Here is a 7,304-nt window from a genome sequence, read left to right as displayed (position 1 = left end):
TCCCCACACGTCGTCCCTGCGGGGTACAGTAATTAAATCTCGGCTCCGAACATTAATATTTCCGTGAATATCTCTGGTGATATTATCTCCTTAGATAGTCGATTCATTGCTGCTCTACGGGCCAAATTATTCCTTTTTCGTCTCTGTTTTCAAAGATAATAGAACAGAAGAGCTTTTTTTTTCGATCGCCTTCAGCCGCTATGCCTTCTTCACCACGAGTTTAACTGATGAGCATGCGCACTTAATATTTCTCAGGTAGCTTCCGCATGGCGAACGGAGCCGAGATTAAATTACTGTACCCCGCAGGGACGACGTGTGGGGAGGCGGAGAGACTATTAAAAGATTAGGCGGTTTTTCTTTCATGTACGTCCGCCATTTTTAGGTCACCGGCTTTGTAAAACCTGGCTTAATTCGTTGAGAATGCGCTCTTACAGGTTAACTGACCTGTCTGTTACCAGGCTGTCTACCATTTCCAGTATTAATGAAAAAAAAAATTGTTTCAGTTAATATATATGAACAAAATATATATCAGAAATTTGAATATTGACAGAGCTCTAAAAAGTGATTGAAAGAAATAATAATGACAATAGAAAATTCTGAAGTTTAAGATGTGAAAATAAAATATTATGTATTAAAAGGTAATTATTATTTTTTTAATTTCGAGTTAAAACTGGTAAAAATCCATCTCTGAAACTCATTGTGTTTTCATTATACCTACTTGACCATACAAATCTTTCCTACTGCTAACTTACTACTCTTATGATCAGGTATTTATGTTGCTTATTTTGGAAGTGGCAAACTGATTACGATCATAATTTCTTATTAATTTCAAGCTGTAATTGCTTAAGTAGAAGTTCCAGATCAGAACCATGTCAGACTTGTGCGCAAAATATTAAAGCAGTACAAATAATATTATATACCTGATTTTTAGTTATTATGATCTTTAAATAATAATAATAATAATAATAATAAAATAAAACATCATCTTAAGTTCACAATGAATGGAAGCACTGCTGAAAAAGTAAAAGAAAATGTTTACCTGAGAAGAACTTCATTAATATAGACCATAGTGTAAATGGTATTATCAAGCTACATGTCATAATGATGAAATAAAAATTACACAAATAAATAGAAAAATAAATACATGATACAGTTTGATTTAGAGAGTAAATATTTAAAAAAAAAATGTACCCAAACCATAATCCCACTGCCGAGTCAACGGCTCACAACAGTGGGTTTTTATACATATTATTATCAAGCTACATATTGTTTAAGTACATATTGTACAATTGCACAGGTAAATAAATAAATTAATGAATAAATAATAGTGTTATATGTTGAATAATTATAAGTAAATAGTTTGCAATTAGCAAGTGGCATGATGTTTAACCCCACTGCCGATCTATTTTGTAAATAATTCTGGTGTAGATTTCACTTGGATTGATCTTCGCCACCGTTTGGGCCCCTTTTTTAATGAGTTCTAAAGGCAACTTAAAAGAGATATAAGAGACCCTATCTAACTCCTTTGCCTTGTGGCATAATGTCTTGATAAAAGTGACTTATTTAGTGTGAGGAGGGTGTCTTGTCTCACTTAAAAAGGAATCGTTCTTCGCAATGGTTGCTTAACTAATGCTATCTAACTTTGTACAAATAGGGTTTTAAATGATCGCCAAAATTATGACATTAATGAATGTTGCATATCAAAAGTTTTGATACGATTAAATAATGGTTAATAAGGATTATGGGTTACTATTTAGCTCTGGCGTTAACTTCGTCTTGCGATCTAAATGAACAAAAGTTGCAGATCGTAACAAATTTAACTTAATTATAGTGTAGTAACGTACAGCCCAGCAGATAATGTGTTATACCGGTAAGCAGGCTTAACTACGTCTCGCCCACGCCCCCCTCCCCAAAAAATGTTTCTTATAATGTCAAAATGTTTTCTAAGGCTAAGCAAAGAATTGTTTTACGACTCATTCACTGAAACAGCATGTTGTAATCGATATTAAAACAAGTTCTTCTTTTTTAAGGGGGGGGGTATACCTATTCATGGATAAAATATCAAAATTCACCTTATTTCCCTGGTGTTGAGTTTTGTGACAGTAATGTATCGAAGAAATATGAAAGTATGCATGATGGAAGATGCATGCGCAATATTTGTGGAATAAAGTGGTGTATTTTGACAACAAGTGGGCCTCAGCCAAATGTACATCAGGGGTGGATCCTGGATTTTTTTAAAGGGGGAGGGGTCCGGTTCACCCCAATGGCGTTAGGTTCAGGGCACGCTCTAGGGCCTCAAAAATTTAGTGCTTAAGAGGACAAATCGCGCGCATTTAGAACCATGATTCAGCTAGGCGTTTTTGGTACGACTTTTGTAAATCAGAAATCGAAGGGGAGGGTCCGGACCCCCTGACACCCCCTAAATTCGTCCCTGTAATATTGACCGTGAACATTTGTGAACAGTTTCAACCACAGCCCCTCACCTAAAATGGACCATACCTGTCTGTAATTTGCATAACAATAAGTTGCTCACCGTAGTGCGAGCTGTCTTCTCGAATGCTCAGTTGGAAGTAGGACACAGCAGGAAGAAGACGCAATAAGAATGTGTGGTGCGGTCGCAAGGTGGAACTTACATGAGGCGTAGAAGCAAATGCACGTTTTGTAAGTATTACTTTTTCTTCGGTGACCTATGACAGTAGATGAAATAAGCGTAGAAGAATGCACGACAATTAACAACAAGTATTTATGTCACGACTCTTTGTTATATTTTGCCTATCGTTTCTGTGTGCGGAGAAAGTGACATTACGGAAACGCTAACGTCAAAAACGATTGTCTTACGTACGCCCCTTTAGAGGACAAAAGAATTGTGTGAAAATTAGTAAGTTAAGGGACAATTCCGACTTACGCATATTTTACGTACATCTTACATGTCACTCAAAATGTTAGCTAGCATATTAGTAGATGCATGGGCATATTATTTCAAAGATCACGGGGTAATTTAAGTGATAATAGTAATACCGGTACTTGTCACAGTTCCGAACTTTTGACCCATCGATTTTAATGGTCAAATTTAATGGTCAAAGTTTATCAAAAATTCAAACGTCTCCTTTTACGACAATCACGATAGTTTAAAAAGAAATAAAATACCCTTTCGAATTAAATTATCTTATTGTTAATTTGGTCTCGTTGAGGTTTTCATTTCATTTCTTTAAATCAGTTTTTGTAGATTTGTTTATTCTACTACAATGTATACATGTACCCGTAAAATGTTTGTAAGCAGTGTTGAATAACGGAGAAAATGATTTATGATAAAGAAAAATATGGCCCCCAAACGTGTGATGCATAGCGATTTTAGATGTTACAACATGAAATGGGAGGTAAAATGAATTAACGTCGCTAGTAATAACCTCCACAAATTAAAGAAATGTGTTCAATGTTTATTTTTTCAAAGCATGATATCTCAAATACGATTATCATTAACTTACGGTCTTAACTTTGGCGTAAGGCAACCTTGATATCGATTTATTTTTATGTACAGACACAGACGTGTCTGTACATATAGCCGTCACCTGCGTCTGTCGTCGCCGTCGCCGTAGTCGCCGTGCACTCAGCGATAACACGATAAGTGGAATACAGTTGTACATTTTGTATTCAAATTTACAGAACTGATGAATATTCATAATACGCAGGTCAAGTTCGAAAATCAGCATGTTTTTTAGAGAAGTTATGCTGTTTTTTCACTTTTTTGGCATTATTATAACACCGATAACACGATAAGTGAAAAACCTTTTTACTTTTTGGCTTGAAACTTATAAAACTGATGAACTTTCATAATATACAGGTCAAGTTCGAAAATCAGAGCTATCGGGTCAATTTTATGGAAGTTATGCTGTTTTTTCACTTTTTTCAGCATATATGCAACACCGATAACACAATAAGTGGAAAACGTTTTACCTTTTGGCTTGAAACTTACAGAACTGATGAATATTTATAATACGCAGGTCAAGTTCGAAAATCAGAGCTATTGGGTCAATTTTATGGAATTTATGCTGTTTTTTCACTTTTTTCAGCATATATGCAGCACCGATAACACAATAAGTGGAAAACTGTTTTTTTTTCTTTTGTGTTGAAACTTACATGAATATTCATAATACGTAGGTCAAGTTCGAAAATTGGCTTGATTGGACTATTTTTACAAAAGTTATAAATAAATGCTGTTTTTTCTCTTATATGCAACACTGATAACAAATTTTAAGGAAAACCAATCGGCCTTTTGTCTTGCAACTCAAAGGAGTGATTAGTCTGACTAGTATACAGGTCAAGTTTGAAAATAAGCTTGATCAGTTAAGTTTTGAAGAAGTTATTAGCCTTTTTGTATATAAGTGTTTTTTTCTTCAGATTTAATTCTTGGGCATGTTAACAGTCCCATTATGGAACTAATTAGATATGTAAAAGTGTTGTTTTTACATTTTCTGCTTCTTAACAATATTGTTAGTTGATAATATGAAAATGACAGTAACCTGTTAATGTGCATTGTGTAATAAAGTATCAAAAATGGAAAGGAATTCATCATTGCAGTTCATCAGATTCAATCATTCACTATGTTCAGAATCTGTGAATGGAGCAAATTGGACATTTAAAATTGTTCTATTGATATTTTTCCTTTGTCAACAATTTTCCGAGTTGATCATTTAAAAATGACAGTAAATTGATTGTTTTGTTTTATGTAAAAGAGGTGTTGAAAATGAAAAGAAAATCATTTCAGTACAGTTATCTCTTGTTTACATTTTGGCATTTTGAAAGTGTGACTCTGAACTTCCATGGCCTTGAAGACCTTCCCATATCACATTTTCTGAATATCCATGATACTTTTATTTTTTAATAAAAAGATTGATGGTCATTATGCTGTTAAGTATTATGTTATATTGCATGAAAGTTGAAGAAAACCTTGTTGCTGCCAGGATAGCGATTAAGGGAAAACCATGTTACTTATGATACTCAAACTTACTGAAAAGTTTCATAAGACTGAAGTGCAGCTTGCATTGGAAAACCAGTGTGTTTGTTTCTGTTTTGGAAGCAATGCAGTACTATAGTGCTATATGGTGCAATAAATGTATATGGATAGCGGCAGTATATTAATTCAGGGTCATAAAGTAATTTGCTTAATTAATTTTCAAGTTATTTTAGAGTTATAAAGTAATTTGCTTAATTAATTTGCAATTGGCCATTAAATGAGATTACATAAAACACACGTTGAGATTTCATTGTAAAGTCCCCTGGGTTTATCTCTCTTAACTGTGTCACATAGGAATCAATGATTATTATGCAGGTAAATGTTAGTCATGGTAGTAATTACACAGCTAGATTAAAAGTTTGAATAGCAGCTTTATTGGAATTTTTTGTTATGTTTTATTTTACATTTTCTTTTAATTATTTTTCAAACACTAGCATCTTCAAGATATCACTTTCAACTCCCATCCACCAGAAGCAATGCGCATTTTCTGTCTTTTTTTTTCACAATAGGAGTTGTGTTGGTTTTTATGTATTTAAACATTGTGTAATTATGTTATTTTTTTGCACTTTTTATGCATCTTTTTTCACATATTGGGATTTTCATTATGTGAATTTGAACTCTCACATATGGTCCTGAAACTGTAATCTTATTGACCATGTTATTCTGTTGTACAATTTGTGAAAAAATTATCTTTCACATACTGGCATTTTCATTGTGGGACTTTTAACTCCCAAGGGCATGTAACAGTTCACTTTTACTGATACTACCTGTTGTGCAATATTTGCAACTTGACTTTGCAGTTAAAGGGATAATAACTGTTCTTTTTGGCAAATAATTATTTTTTTTTCTAAAAAGTGATTTTTTTTTTGTTATAGTCCCCTTAAGAAATAATTACAAAGTATAGCCATCTATGGAGGTCACATGGTCTGATGACAAGTTCAGATATCAGAATAATAGCTATGACTGCCCTTTTTGTGGTAAAACAAAGTATATTATATTTCTGTGAGTTGTTTACACTGTTTAAACTCAAGTTGGGTGATTCATATCATGTTTATGCAGCTAGACTGAACGTCAGCTTTAGTGGAATATTTTTGTAATTTTTTCTTTAATTTTTAATTTTTCAAACTGGCATTTTCAAGATGTGACTTATCACTCCCATCCACCAGGAGTCCTGTACTGTTACTTTGTATCATTTTCTGTAATTTTTTTAACTTACAAGAATGATTCTTAGGATTGACATACAGCCCAAATAAGAAAAACAGCTCTATAAAAAAAAAAAATATATATATATATATATATATATATATATATATATATATATATATATATATATATATATAGCATTTCCATAGTTTAACTCTTATTAGTCTGAAGCCTTAGGGACTATTTCCAGACCCTATCACGCTAACTGTGGATCGATCTATCTCCAAGGGAATTCTCGCTTAATTGCAATCAAATTGCTTAGTGGCTTAGCTGTCTGTCATGCCTACTAATACTGGCATGCCAGAATCCTAAGCCACTTAAGCTGAAAGCAATTTAGTGAGAAACCCCTTGGAGTTGGATTGATCTTGTTAGATTGATCTAGGTATGGGAACTCAGTCTAATGCTTGTTACATTTTACTTTCATCCTAATCCACTGTTATGCAGAATTAGAATTTGATGTTGGCTATGCAGTTACAGTAAGCATAATACATTAGTGCATCAGAATTGACAGTATCCTATTTCCTGCATTTTTATTTTCTGGTTTTTGTCTGTACATTTGACAGCTTTGCTGCCTTGTTTTTGGGTGCTATCTGAGCCTGAACATCCGACAAGTTGGTAAACACCCACATCATTTCAAGTTCCCTCTTCTTTTTGATGTAAAAAGCATGCTATGTATCTTCCGAGCCTGCCCGTTTAGTCAGATATCATTAACATTACCTTCTCATTTCAGAAGTCCACTGAGATACCGAGAACTGCACGACAGCCACCCGCTAGCCACCAAGCCTTTCATCCACGTTCTGGAACCCTACGCGCATTCATGCATCTATTTTGATAAAGTTGAATAAATACGTTTGTAATTCCTTGTTTATTTTCTCTTTGATATGAAATAATGATGATAAAATTATAAGAAATAATAAAGGGAAAGGGGTAAAATTGTTAACATGTACAGTGTTTTGTGAACAATTGAGTTGAGTTTTTTAAGAATACATCTACCCAGTTTTCCAACAGCCCACATTTATAAATACAATTTGTATGAATTATCGATCTTGCTTTTTGAAAATCTATTCTACATTTTATTCTATAGCTA

At 33.6% G+C, this 7,304-nt stretch overlaps 1 long non-coding RNA gene across 1 annotated transcript; it reads left to right on the top strand.

Annotated features, from left to right (window-relative positions):
* Positions 1-2,529: 2,529 nt before the first annotated feature.
* On the top strand, positions 2,530-7,079 carry LOC147761692 (uncharacterized). Its single transcript, XR_015334828.1, has 2 exons — positions 2,530-2,661; positions 6,948-7,079. It is a non-coding gene; the product is annotated as an uncharacterized LOC147761692 (long non-coding RNA).
* Positions 7,080-7,304: the final 225 nt, after the last annotated feature.

This window comes from Lingula anatina, chromosome 5 (assembly GCF_051362555.1).
Source record: "Lingula anatina isolate TDL-2025a chromosome 5, LinAna3.0, whole genome shotgun sequence".
NCBI classification, from domain to species: domain Eukaryota; kingdom Metazoa; phylum Brachiopoda; class Lingulata; order Lingulida; family Lingulidae; genus Lingula; species Lingula anatina.
Note: the sequence above shows the minus strand (reverse complement) of the source record. Positions and strands in the feature narration are given on the sequence as shown.